Genomic DNA, 12,249 nt, shown 5'->3' on the forward strand with positions numbered 1-12,249 from the left:
AGTCCGTGCTGAGGAGGGAGACCGGTCGCCAGGTCTTAAGTCGGCGGAGATCCCCCTTCTTGGGCAGCAGGTGGAGTTTGGTAAAGGTGTGTGTGTGATTCAGACATTCCCCACTAGGTGGAGTTTGGTAAAGGTGTGTGTGTGATTCAGACATTCCCCACTAGGTGGAGTTTGGTAAAGGTGTGTGTGATTCAGACATTCCCCACTAGGTGGAGTTTGGTAAAGGTGTGTGTGATTCAGACATTCCCCACTAGGTGGAGTTTGGTAAAGGTGTGTGTGTGATTCAGACATTCCCCACTAGGTGGAGTTTGGTAAAGGTGTGTGTGATTCAGACATTCCCCACTAGGTGGAGTTTGGTAAAGGTGTGTGTGATTCAGACATTCCCCACTAGGTGGAGTTTGGTAAAGGTGTGTGTGATTCAGACATTCCCCACTAGGTGGAGATTGGTAAAGGTGTGTGTGTGATTCAGACATTCCCCACTAGGTGGAGATTGGTAAAGGTGTGTGTGTGATTCAGACATTCCCCACTAGGTGGAGATTGGTAAAGGTGTGTGTGTGATTCAGACATTCCCCACTAGGTGGAGATTGGTAAAGGTGTGTGTGTGTGATTCAGACATTCCCCACTAGGTGGAGATTGGTAAAGGTGTGTGTGTGTGATTCAGACATTCCCCACTAGGTGGAGTTTGGTAAAGGTGTGTGTGTGATTCAGACATTCCCCACTAGGTGGAGATTGGTAAAGGTGTGTGTGTGATTCAGACATTCCCCACTAGGTGGAGTTTGGTAAAGGTGTGTGTGTGATTCAGACATTCCCCACTAGGTGGAGATTGGTAAAGGTGTGTGTGTGATTCAGACATTCCCCACTAGGTGGAGATTGGTAAAGGTGTGTGTGTGATTCAGACATTCCCCACTAGGGGGAGTTTGGTAAAGGTGTGTGTGTGTGATTCAGACATTCCCCACTAGGTGGAGTTTGGTAAAGGTGTGTGTGATTCAGACATTCCCCACTAGGTGGAGTTTGGTAAAGGTGTGTGTGATTCAGACATTCCCCACTAGGTGGAGTTTGGTAAAGGTGTGTGTGATTCAGACATTCCCCACTAGGTGGAGTTTGGTAAAGGTGTGTGTGTGATTCAGACATTCCCCACTAGGTGGAGTTTGGTAAAGGTGTGTGTGTGATTCAGACATTCCCCACTAGGTGGAGTTTGGTAAAGGTGTGTGTGATTCAGACATTCCCCACTAGGTGGAGTTTGGTAAAGGTGTGTGTGATTCAGACAGTCCCCACTAGGTGGAGTTTGGTAAAGGTGTGTGTGTGATTCAGACATTCCCCACTAGGTGGAGTTTGGTAAAGGTGTGTGTGATTCAGACATTCCCCACTAGGTGGAGATTGGTAAAGGTGTGTGTGTGTGATTCAGACATTCCCCACCAGACGGTCTCTCTCTCTCTCTGTGCTTCTGCAGAGCTGCTTGTCAGAGGCAGAAAAATGCAGCATTTGATCTTCTGAATCTCTTGCCACCGAGTTGTTTATGATTCTGAAATGTGTAAAGGTTTCTGCCGGTAATGTCTGTGGACGGACTAAACATGTAACCCAGACACACACACTCGCCCCCACACACAACAAATAGGTCGGCTTGCAAATGTTAGCTCCATTTGTAAAAGCATCAGAACTTTTGGAAGAAATTGATTCAAGTGAAAGTCAGATTTAATGTAATAGTAATCAGCAAATGTGGGTAAGGTACGTGAGCATGTGCGAGTGTGTAAGTCTGTGTGTGAGCGCTTGTGTGTGAAGATTGATGTGAGTGTGTGTAAGTGAGTGTGTGAGAGCTTGTGTCCATCTGCGTATGCGAGGATATGACTGCATGTGTGTGTGAAAATGTATGTGCCTGGCCAGCACGTGAGCAGTGCACGTGAGCGTATGTATGTGTGTGTGAGTGCTTGTGTGTGGCTGTGTGTGTGTGTGTGTGTGAATATGTTTGTGTGACTGGGTGTCGATGAAGATCTGTGAGTGTGATATTCTAACCATAGCCAGCAGCAAGTAGGGATGGATTATAAAATGCTGTCCCTGTCCCAAACAGAGGGGACTGTAACCTGTGGAACAATGAATAATAGAAAGCAGCCCTGATGTGGAGATGCCGGTTTGGGACTGTCCTGGGCTCAGTGAGAAGCCTAACAACACCAGGTTAAAGTCCAACAGGTTTGTTTTGATTCACTAGCTTTCGGAGCGCTGCTCCTTCCTCAGGTGGATGAAGAGGTGTTGTAAGACTTCTTCCAATAAAAGGCAGGTTAGAGTCCTGTCTCCTGCTGCGGTGTCTGTGAGTATATTGAGGGTGTGTGTGACCAGCCCAGCTCCTGAGCAGAGGGCTGAAGACTCTGTTTCTACTGAGTTATGTTCGCAGCAGCATGTTTAAATGGAAATGAGTGAGGGTGACTCTCCCACAGGGAGAGTCCAGCAGAGTGACTTTGCCACAGTGACAGGGGTCCACACATATCCGAGCTGTCAGCACACAGTCTGGGAGGCAGGGAAGTGAGGGATATAACATTTTCAAATCAAACTCCAAAGACACCAGAAGCTGAGTGGAGCTGACACTCGTTCACTCGCTGCCAAAGTCTCCGGGAGGTGGCTGCAAGTTGCTGTGGACGGAGAGCTGTCAGTCTGTGTGTCACACAGCACACATGGGAGAATGTTGGGTAGTAAATGAAGGTTGTTAACCGAACCAATGGGTCAGTGTATTGGAGTCCCTTGCAGTGCCGCACACACTATATTCACATGGAGCGAACTTTCGGGGCAATGTGATCGTCATGGAATAAAGCCTCACAGATTTCAGGGCTAAATCGCTGGCTTAGAATGCAGACCAAGGCAGGCCATCAGCACGGTTCAATTCCCGTAGCAGCCTCCCCAAACAGGACATTGAAGCCTACTTGTTTCAGTAAGCGATTTTCATTTTTACTTTTCAAATGAGTCGCCTGGATTGCGAGTCACACAGGAGCTGTTGTGTAGCTGAGTGTGCGTGTGGGGTAGTTTACAGAGAGCTAGGCCTGGATTGCGAGTGACACAGGAGTTGTTGTCTAGCTGAGTGTGCGTGTGGGGTAGTTTACAGAGAGCTGGGCCTGGATTGCCTGTGACACAGGAGTTGTTGTGTAGCTGAGTGTGCGTGTGGGGTAGTTTACAGAGAGCTGGGCCTGGATTGCCTGTGACACAGGAGTTGTTGTGTAGCTGAGTGTGCGTGTGGGGTAGTTTACAGAGAGCTGGGCCTGGATTGCCTGTGACACAGGAGTTGTTGTGTAGCTGAGTGTGTGTGGGGTACAGTTTACAGAGAGCTGGGCCTGGATTGCCTGTGACACAGGAGCTGAGTGTGAGTGGGGTACAGTTTACAGAGAGCTGCGCCTGGATTGAGAGTGACACAGGAGTTGTTGTGTAGCTGAGTGTGTGTGGGGGGTACAGTTTACAGAGAGCTGAGCCTGGATTGCCTGTGACACAGGAGTTGTTGTGTAGCTGAGTGTGTGTGGGGGGTACAGTTTACAGAGAGCTGGGCCTGGATTGCCTGTGACACAGGAGCTGAGTGTGAGTGGGTTACAGTTTATAGAGAGCTGGGCCTGGATTGCCTGTGACACAGGAGTTGTTGTGTAGCTGAGTGTGTGTGTGGGATACAGTTTACAGAGAGCTGAGCCTGGATTGCCTGTGACACAGGAGTTGTTGTGTAGCTGAGTGTGAGTGTGGGGTACAGTTTACAGAGAGCTGGGCCTGGATTGCCTGTGGCACAGGAGTTGTTGCGTAGCTGAGTGTGAGTGCGGGATACAGTTTACAGAGAGCTGGGCCTGGATTGCCTGTGGCACAGGAGTTGTTGTGTAGCTGAGTGTGTGTGGGGTACAGTTTACAGAGAGCTGAGCCTGGATTGCCTGTGACACAGGAGCTGTTGTGTAGCTGAGTGTGTGTGGGGGGTACAGTTTATAGAGAGCTGGGCCTGGATTGCCTGTGACACAGGAGTTGTTGTGTAGCTGAGTGTGAGTGCGGGATACAGTTTACAGAGAGCTGAGCCTGGATTGCCTGTGACACAGGAGCTGTTGTGTAGCTGAGTGTGTGTGGGGTACAGTTTACAGAGAGCTGGGCCTGGATTGCCTGTGACACAGGAGCTGAGTGTGTGTGGGGGTTACAGTTTATAGAGAGCTGGGCCTGGATTGCCTGTGACACAGGAGTTGTTGTGTAGCTGAGTGTGTGTGTGGGGTACAGTTTACAGAGAGCTGAGCCTGGATTGCCTGTGACACAGGAGCTGAGTGTGTGTGGGGTACAGTTTACAGAGAGCTGAGCCTGGATTGCCTGTGACACAGGAGCTGTGTGTGTGAGGTACAGTTTACAGAGAGCTGAGCCTGGATTGCCTGTGACACAGGAGCTGTGTGTGTGAGGTACAGTTTACAGAGAGCTGAGCCTCCTGTCTCTCTCTGAGGCTACTTGTTTAAGCATCAGATGTCTCCCCGTTGCTCAGCGAGTGCTAAGATTCTGAAATGTGTAACGTTTTCCAGCTCTAAACTGTAGCGATTGCCTAAATGCACACACACAGGGACACACACACACACAGACACACACAGACACACGTGAGCTCCCGCTGTAAAAGCAGCAAGAGTGTTTGGAAGAAATGGATGTCTGTGGAAACTTAACATAAAGCAGCAAATCAGGATTGGCTGTACCTTCTGTAGTCGAAGATGATCAAGCTGCAATGGCCAGTTGTAGATGGTGTTCATTGGAATCTGCATTGTGGCTGAGGTGCTGAGGTGAGGGGCAAGAGAGAGAGAGACACAGCCCTGGGATAATCCATTGAGCAGGGGTTGACAACACACCCTCCCAATCTCTGAGGTTTCTCTTGGTCTGGCCCAGACCTGGAGGAGGTGTGTTCAGGTGAGGGTAACCGTGAGCTGGTTGGGTATCATTAGTGGGAAGGTGGGGATTCTTTTTGTGACTCATTTGGGGTATTTAAAGAGTAGGACTCCATTTTCTCTCTCTTCACCATGTGGACTTGGTAAGTATAGGTGTCTTCGCTCTGTGTGTGTGAATGTGTGTGTGAGCATGGAGTCCCAGCTCTGATATTTTACACCCCACAGTACACTCCTGACTGAGATCTCTCTCCCCACCACCGAGGCTGAGCTGAGGGTGAATCAAGCCATGGAGATCACGTGGAAAGGTGAGTATGAAACTCCAATTTCTGTCTCTTTGATTCCTGCCTCATTCTGCTATTGACTCTGTCTCTTTTCAATCCACTCTCTCTCTCTCACTGCATTCCACCCAATCTCTCTCTCTCCCTGACTTTTTCCTGTTTCAATCTCTGTCTTTAATTGCATTATGATGTACGATCCAGCTTTTCTCCACGCTGACTTTCTCACCGTCTCTGTCTTTGTCTCTGTCTCTCTCTCTGTCTTTGTCTCTGTCTCTCTCTCTGTGTCTTTGTCTCTGTCTCTCTCTCTGTCCTTCTTTCTCTCTCTCTGTCCTTTCTCTCTCTCTGTCCTTCTTTCCCTCTCTCTATCCTTCTTTCTCTCTCTCTCTGTCCTTCTTTCTCTCTCTCTGTCCTTCTTTCTCTCTCTCTGTCCTTCTTTCTCTCTCTCTGTCCTTCTTTCTCTCTCTCTGTCCTTCTTTCTCTCTCTCTGTCCTCCTTTCTCTCTCTCTGTCCTTCTTTCTCTCTCTCTGTCCTTCTTTCTCTCTCTGTCTTTCTCTCTCTGTCTTTCTCTCTCTCTCTCTCCTTTTTCTCTCTGTCTCTCTCTGTCCTTCTTTCTCTCTCTCTGTCCTTTCTCTCTCTCTGTCTTTCTCTCTCTCTCCTTTTTCTCTCTGTCTCTCTCTGTCCTTCTTTCTCTCTCTCTGTCCTTTCTCTCTCTCTGCCTTTCTCTCTCTCTGTCCTTTCTCTCTCTCTGTCTTTCTCTCTCTCTCCTTTTTCTCTCTGTCTCTCTCTGTCCTTCTTTCTCTCTCTCTGTCCTTTCTCTCTCTCTGCCTTTCTCTCTCTCTGTCTTTCTCTCTCTCTGTCTTTCTCTCTCTCTGCCTTTCTCTCTCTCTGCCTTTCTCTCTCTCTGCCTTTCTCTCTCTCTGCCTTTCTCTCTCTCTGCCTTTCTCTCTCTCTGCCTCTCTCTCTCTCTGCCTTTCTCTCTCTCTGCCTTTCTCTCTCTCTGCCTCTCTCTCTCTCTGCCTTTCTCTCTCTCTGTCCTTTCTCTCTCTCTGTCTTTCTCTCTCTCTCCTTTTTCTCTCTGTCTCTCTCTGTCCTTCTTTCTCTCTCTCTGTCCTTTCTCTCTCTCTGCCTTTCTCTCTCTCTGTCTTTCTCTCTCTCTGTCTTTCTCTCTCTCTGCCTTTCTCTCTCTCTGTCTTTCTCTCTCTCTGCCTTTCTCTCTCTCTCTGCCTTTCTCTCTCTCTGCCTTTCTCTCTCTCTCTGCCTTTCTCTCTCTCTGCCTTTCTCTCTCTCTGCCTTTCTCTCTCTCTGTCTTTCCTTCTCTCTCTCTCTGTCTTTCCTTCTCTCTCTCTCTCTCTGTCTTTCCTTCTCTCTCTCTCTCTCTGTCTTTCCTTCTCTCTCTCTCTCTGTCTTTCTTTCTCTCTCTCTCTCTCTGTCTTTCTTTCTCTCTTTCTCTCTCTGTCTTTCTTTCTCTCTCTCTCTCTGTCTTTCTTTCTCTCTCTCTCTCTCTCTGTCTTTCTTTCTCTCTCTCTCTCTGTCTTTCTTTCTCTCTCTCTCTCTGTCTTTCTTTCTCTCTCTGTCCTTTCTCTCTCTCTGTCTTTCTCTGCCCCCCCCCCTGGCTGGGTTCGGCCCCCTTGCTGGATTCTGCCCCTCCTGCTGGGTTCTGTTCCCCCCCCCCCCCCGCCAATTTTATCCCCCCCCCGCCAATTTTATCCCCCCCTCAAATTTGCCCCCCGGCCAAAATTAATACCCCCCCAAATTTAAGCCCCCTCAAATTTAAACCTCAAATTTGCCCCCCCCCCCCCCCCCCCGGCAAAATTATTTCTCCCCCCCCCTCATTTTTTTTCTACAAATATTCCCCCCTCAAATTTGCCCCCCCGGCCGAAATTATTTCCCCCCCCCAATTTTATGCCCCCTCAAATTGCCCCCCCCTCAAATTTGCCCCCCCTCAAATTTGCCCCCCCTCAAATTTGCCCCCCCCTCAAATTTGCCCCCCTCAAATTTGCCCCCCTCAAATTTGCCCCCCCCCTCAAATTGCCCCCCCCTCAAATTTGCCCCCCAGCCAAAATTATTTCCCCCCCAATTTTATGCCCCCTCAAATTGCCCCCCAGCCAAAATTATTTCCCCCCCAATTTTATGCCCCCTCAAATTTGCCCCCCCCTCAAATTTGCCCCCCCCTCAAATTGCCCCCCCCTCAAATTTGCCCCTCAAATTGCCCCCCCCTCAAATTTTGCCTGCCTCAAATTGCCCCCCCCTCAAATTTCCCCCCTCAAATTTGCCCCCCGGCAAAAATTATTTCCCCCCCCCCAATTTTATACCCCCCTCAAATTGCCCCCCCGTTATTTTTTTTTTCTACAAATATTCCCCCCCAAATATTTTCAACCCTATTATACTCCCCTCCCCCCCACACATTCTTCCCCAAAAATATCCCCCCTGGATAAAATACATAATCCTCGGGTCAGGTTGGTTGTTTACACATTTTATTGCCAATGTAGATACAGAGCTGGGGGGGGGTTCCGTTCACCCCCTTACAAAACCCTGACCCACATGGGGAGAGTTTAAATGAAATGAAGGTGCAAATCCACTATTTAATTTATTAAACACACCAGACCCCTCCTGCTCCCCACTTCTCCTTAATCACTTCCTGAGGCTGCGTTCCCTCCTGCCCCTTAATCACCTGAGGCTACGTTCCCTCCTGCCCCACCTCCTTAATCCCTTCCTGAGGGGGTGTTCCCTCCTGCTCCCCACCTCCTTAATCACCTGAGGCTGCGCTCCCTCCTGCTCCCACACTCCACCTCCTTAATCACCTGAGGCTGCGCTCCCTCCTGTTCCCACACTCCACCTCCTTAACCACCTGAGGCTGCGCTCCCTCCTGCTCCCACACTCCACCTCCTTAATCACCTGAGGCTGCGCTCCCTCCTGCTCCCACACTCCACCTCCTTAACCACCTGAGGCTGCGCTCCCTCCTGCTCCCACACTCCACCTCCTTAATCGCCTGAGGCTGCGCTCCCTCCTGTTCCCACACTCCACCTCCTTAATCACCTGAGGCTGCGCTCCCTCCTGTTCCCACACTCCACCTCCTTAATCACCTGAGGCTGCGCTCCCTCCTGCTCCCACACTCCACCTCCTTAATCACCTGAGGCTGCGCTCCCTCCTGCTCCCACACTCCACCTCCTTAATCACCTGAGGCTGCGCTCCCTCCTGTTCCCACACTCCACCTCCTTAATCACCTGAGGCTGCGCTCCCTCCTGCTCCCACACTCCACCTCCTTAATCACCTGAGGCTGCGCTCCCTCCTGTTCCCACACTCCACCTCCTTAACCACCTGAGGCTGCGCTCCCTCCTGCTCCCACACTCCACCTCCTTAATCACCTGAGGCTGCGCTCCCTCCTGCTCCCACACTCCACCTCCTTAACCACCTGAGGCTGCGCTCCCTCCTGCTCCCACACTCCACCTCCTTAATCACCTGAGGCTGCGCTCCCTCCTGTTCCCACACTCCACCTCCTTAATCACCTGAGGCTGCGCTCCCTCCTGTTCCCACACTCCACCTCCTTAATCACCTGAGGCTGCGCTCCCTCCTGCTCCCACACTCCACCTCCTTAATCACCTGAGGCTGCGCTCCCTCCTGCTCCCACACTCCACCTCCTTAATCACCTGAGGCTGCGCTCCCTCCTGTTCCCACACTCCACCTCCTTAATCACCTGAGGCTGCGCTCCCTCCTGTTCCCACACGACATCTTGTTCACTGGAATAACTCACCCAACCCTCAGTGTGAAAATGTCACCGGTCTCCCACTCCCCCCAGAGACACTGACTCCTGCCTCTCCCCCCCACCCCCGCCCCCCCAGAGACACTGAGACTCCTGCACCCCCCCCGCCCCCCAGAGACACTGAGACTCCTGCACCCCCCCCCCCGCCCCCCAGAGACACTGAGACTCCTGCACCCTCCCACCCCCACCCCCCCCGCTTCCAAAAAAACAAAAGAGCCCAACACTTGAGTAGCCATCAGAATAATGAAACCCCAATAATGACGGACAAAGACACATTGACATTTATTCTGTTTCTCTCAGGTTCGAACTCCTGTCTGAGGATTCCTCGCCGAGGAAGGATTCTCTTTGCGTCGTCCAAGCTTCAAAATCAACTCTCCTCGGGAAGAGAAAGCTGGAAATTGATTACAGCAAAGCATTATTGAAATAATAAAGGCACAGCAACATCCTGGGACTGCCCCCAATCTGTTTTATAAAACCCATTTTATAAACACGGCCGAACGCTGCAACAGTTTAGTTGTTTCAAAAAAATATATTTTTATTGATAACAATAACAAAAGCAATAACAACATAACCATCAACATAGTAAAGGAGATATTTCCCACCCAACCCCTCCTGTACATCCCTTAACCATATTGCACTTTCCCCCCCCCCTTCAGAGTGCTGCTTCTGCCGACACTTTAATTCGCCCCAAGAAAGTCGACGAACGGCTGCGTCCTCCGAGAGAACCCCAGCATTGACCCCCTCAAGGCAAACTTTATTTTCTCCAGCTTGAGGAACCCAGCCATGTCACTGAGCCAAGTCTCCACGCTCGGGGGCTCCGAGTGCCTCCACATTAAAAGGATCCGTCTCCGGGCTACCAGGGAGGCAAAGGCCAGAACGTCGGCCTATTTCACTCCCTGTACTCCGGGATCTTCTGACACTCCAAAGATCGCCACCTCCGGACTCGGCACCGCCCGGGTGTCGAGCACCTTGGACATTGCTCGAGCAAAACCCTCTAAGCTTCGGGCATGCCCAAAACATGTGGACGTGGTTTGCTGGGCTTCTCGCACATCTATCGTCTACCCCGAAAAACTTGCTCATCCTCGCCACCTTCATGTGTGCCCGGTGTACCACCTTAAACTGTACTAGGCTGAGCCTGGCACATGATGAGGAGGAATTAACCCTGCGGGCATCTGCCCACAGACCCGCCTCTAACTCCCCACCTAACTCCTCCCACTTGCCCTTCAGTTCCTCCACCGGGGTCTCCTCCGCCTCCAACAAATCCTGATAGATATCCGACACTTTCCCCTCCCCCACTCTCCCTGCTCACTCCAGGACTGGTATTTACCCTCTCCCCCTCTGTCTTCCCCCCCCACCCTCTACCCCCTCTGTATCCCTCTCCCCCCCAATATCTCCCCCTCTGTCCCCCCCTCCTCCCCCCCTCAGACTCCCCCTACCCTGCAAGTTTCCCCAATCTCCCTGCATATTTCAGCTTCTAATTCCTGTTGACTGTTTGGGTACAATCCCAATGAGGTCACCATCCCATCCTTGGTTCCACCCACAAAACATCGCTGGATGATTCCTCGGTTATTTCATCTTTTGACTGCTGCCGTGACGCTCCCCTTAATGAAAAAGGCAACTCCCCTTTCCTGCACCTCTGTCCCTCCTGGAGCACCTGTACCTATCGTGTCTATCCAGCTCTCTGCCATTGCTGAGGACTGCGACCCTTTCAGCCGCTCTGCTTTACAATTACAACACTGAGGGAGCACCCGATACCCAATTACAACACTGAGGGAGCACCCGATACCCAATTACAACACTGAGGGAGCACCCAATACCCAATTACAACACTGAGGGAGCACCCGATACCCAATTACAACACTGAGGGAGCACCCGACCCAATTACAACACTGAGGGAGCACCCGATACCCAATTACAACACTGAGGGAGCACCCGATACCCAATTACAGCACTGAGGGAGCACCCGATACCCAATTACAACACTGACGGAGCACCCGATTCCCAATTACAACACTGAGGGAGCACCCGATACCCAATTACAACACTGAGGGAGCACCCGATACCCAATTACAACACTGAGGGAGCACCCGATAACCAATTACAACACTGAGGGAGCACCCGATAACCAATTACAACACACTGGAGCACCCGATACCCAATTACAGCACTGAGGGAGCACCCGATACCCAATTACAACACACTGGAGCACCCGATACCCAATTACAAAACAGGGAGCACCCGATACCCAATTGCAACACTGAGGGAGCAACCGATACCCAATTACAACACTGAGGGAGCACCCGATACCCAATTACAACACTGACGGAGCACCCAATACCCAATTACAACACTGAGGGAGCACCCGATACCCAATTACAACACTGAGGGAGCACCCGATACCCAATTACAACACTGAGGGAGCACCCGATACCCAATTACAACACTGAGGGAGCACCCGATACCCAATTACAGCACTGAGGGAGCACCCGATACCCAATTACAACACACTGGAGCACCCGATACCCAATTACAACACAGGGAGCACCCGATACCCAATTACAACACTGACTGAGCACCCGATACCCAATTACAACACTGAGGGAGCACCCGATACCCAATTACAACACACTGGAGCACCCGATACCCAATTACAACACAGGGAGCACCCGATACCCAATTGCAACACTGAGGGAGCAACCGATACCCAATTACAACACTGAGGGAGCACCCGATACCCAATTACAACACTGAGCGAGCACCCGATACCCAATTACAACACTGACGGAGCACCCGATACCCAATTACAACACTGACGGAGCACCCGTTACCCAATTACAACACTGACGGAGCACCCGATACCCAATTACAACACTGAGGGAGCACCCGATACCCAATTACAACACTGAGGGAGCACCCAATACCCAATTACAACATTGACTAAGCACCCGATACCCAATTACAACACTGAGGGAGCACCCGATACCCAATTACAACACTGACTGAGCACCCGATACCCAATTACAACACTGAGGGAGCACCCGATACCCAATTACAACACTGAGGGAGCACCCGATACCCAATTACAACACTGAGGGAGCACCCGATAACCAATTACAACACACTGGAGCACCCGATACCCAATTACAGCACTGAGGGAGCACCCGATACCCAATTACAACACACTGGAGCACCCGATACCCAATTACAACACAGGGAGCACCCGATACCCAATTGCAACACTGAGGGAGCAACCCATACCCAATTACAACACTGAGGGAGCACCCGATACCCAATTACAACACTGACGGAGCACCCGATACCCAATTACAACACTGAGGGAGCACCCGATACC

At 51.0% G+C, this 12,249-nt stretch overlaps 1 long non-coding RNA gene across 1 annotated transcript; it reads left to right on the top strand.

The window, feature by feature from the left end:
• Window positions 1-5,008: 5,008 nt before the first annotated feature.
• On the top strand, window positions 5,009-9,345 carry LOC140406438 (uncharacterized). Its single transcript, XR_011939150.1, has 2 exons — window positions 5,009-5,164; window positions 9,198-9,345. It is a non-coding gene; the product is annotated as an uncharacterized lncRNA (long non-coding RNA).
• Window positions 9,346-12,249: the final 2,904 nt, after the last annotated feature.

Source organism: Scyliorhinus torazame, unplaced genomic scaffold, assembly GCF_047496885.1.
Source record: "Scyliorhinus torazame isolate Kashiwa2021f unplaced genomic scaffold, sScyTor2.1 scaffold_528, whole genome shotgun sequence".
Classification (NCBI taxonomy): domain Eukaryota; kingdom Metazoa; phylum Chordata; class Chondrichthyes; order Carcharhiniformes; family Scyliorhinidae; genus Scyliorhinus; species Scyliorhinus torazame.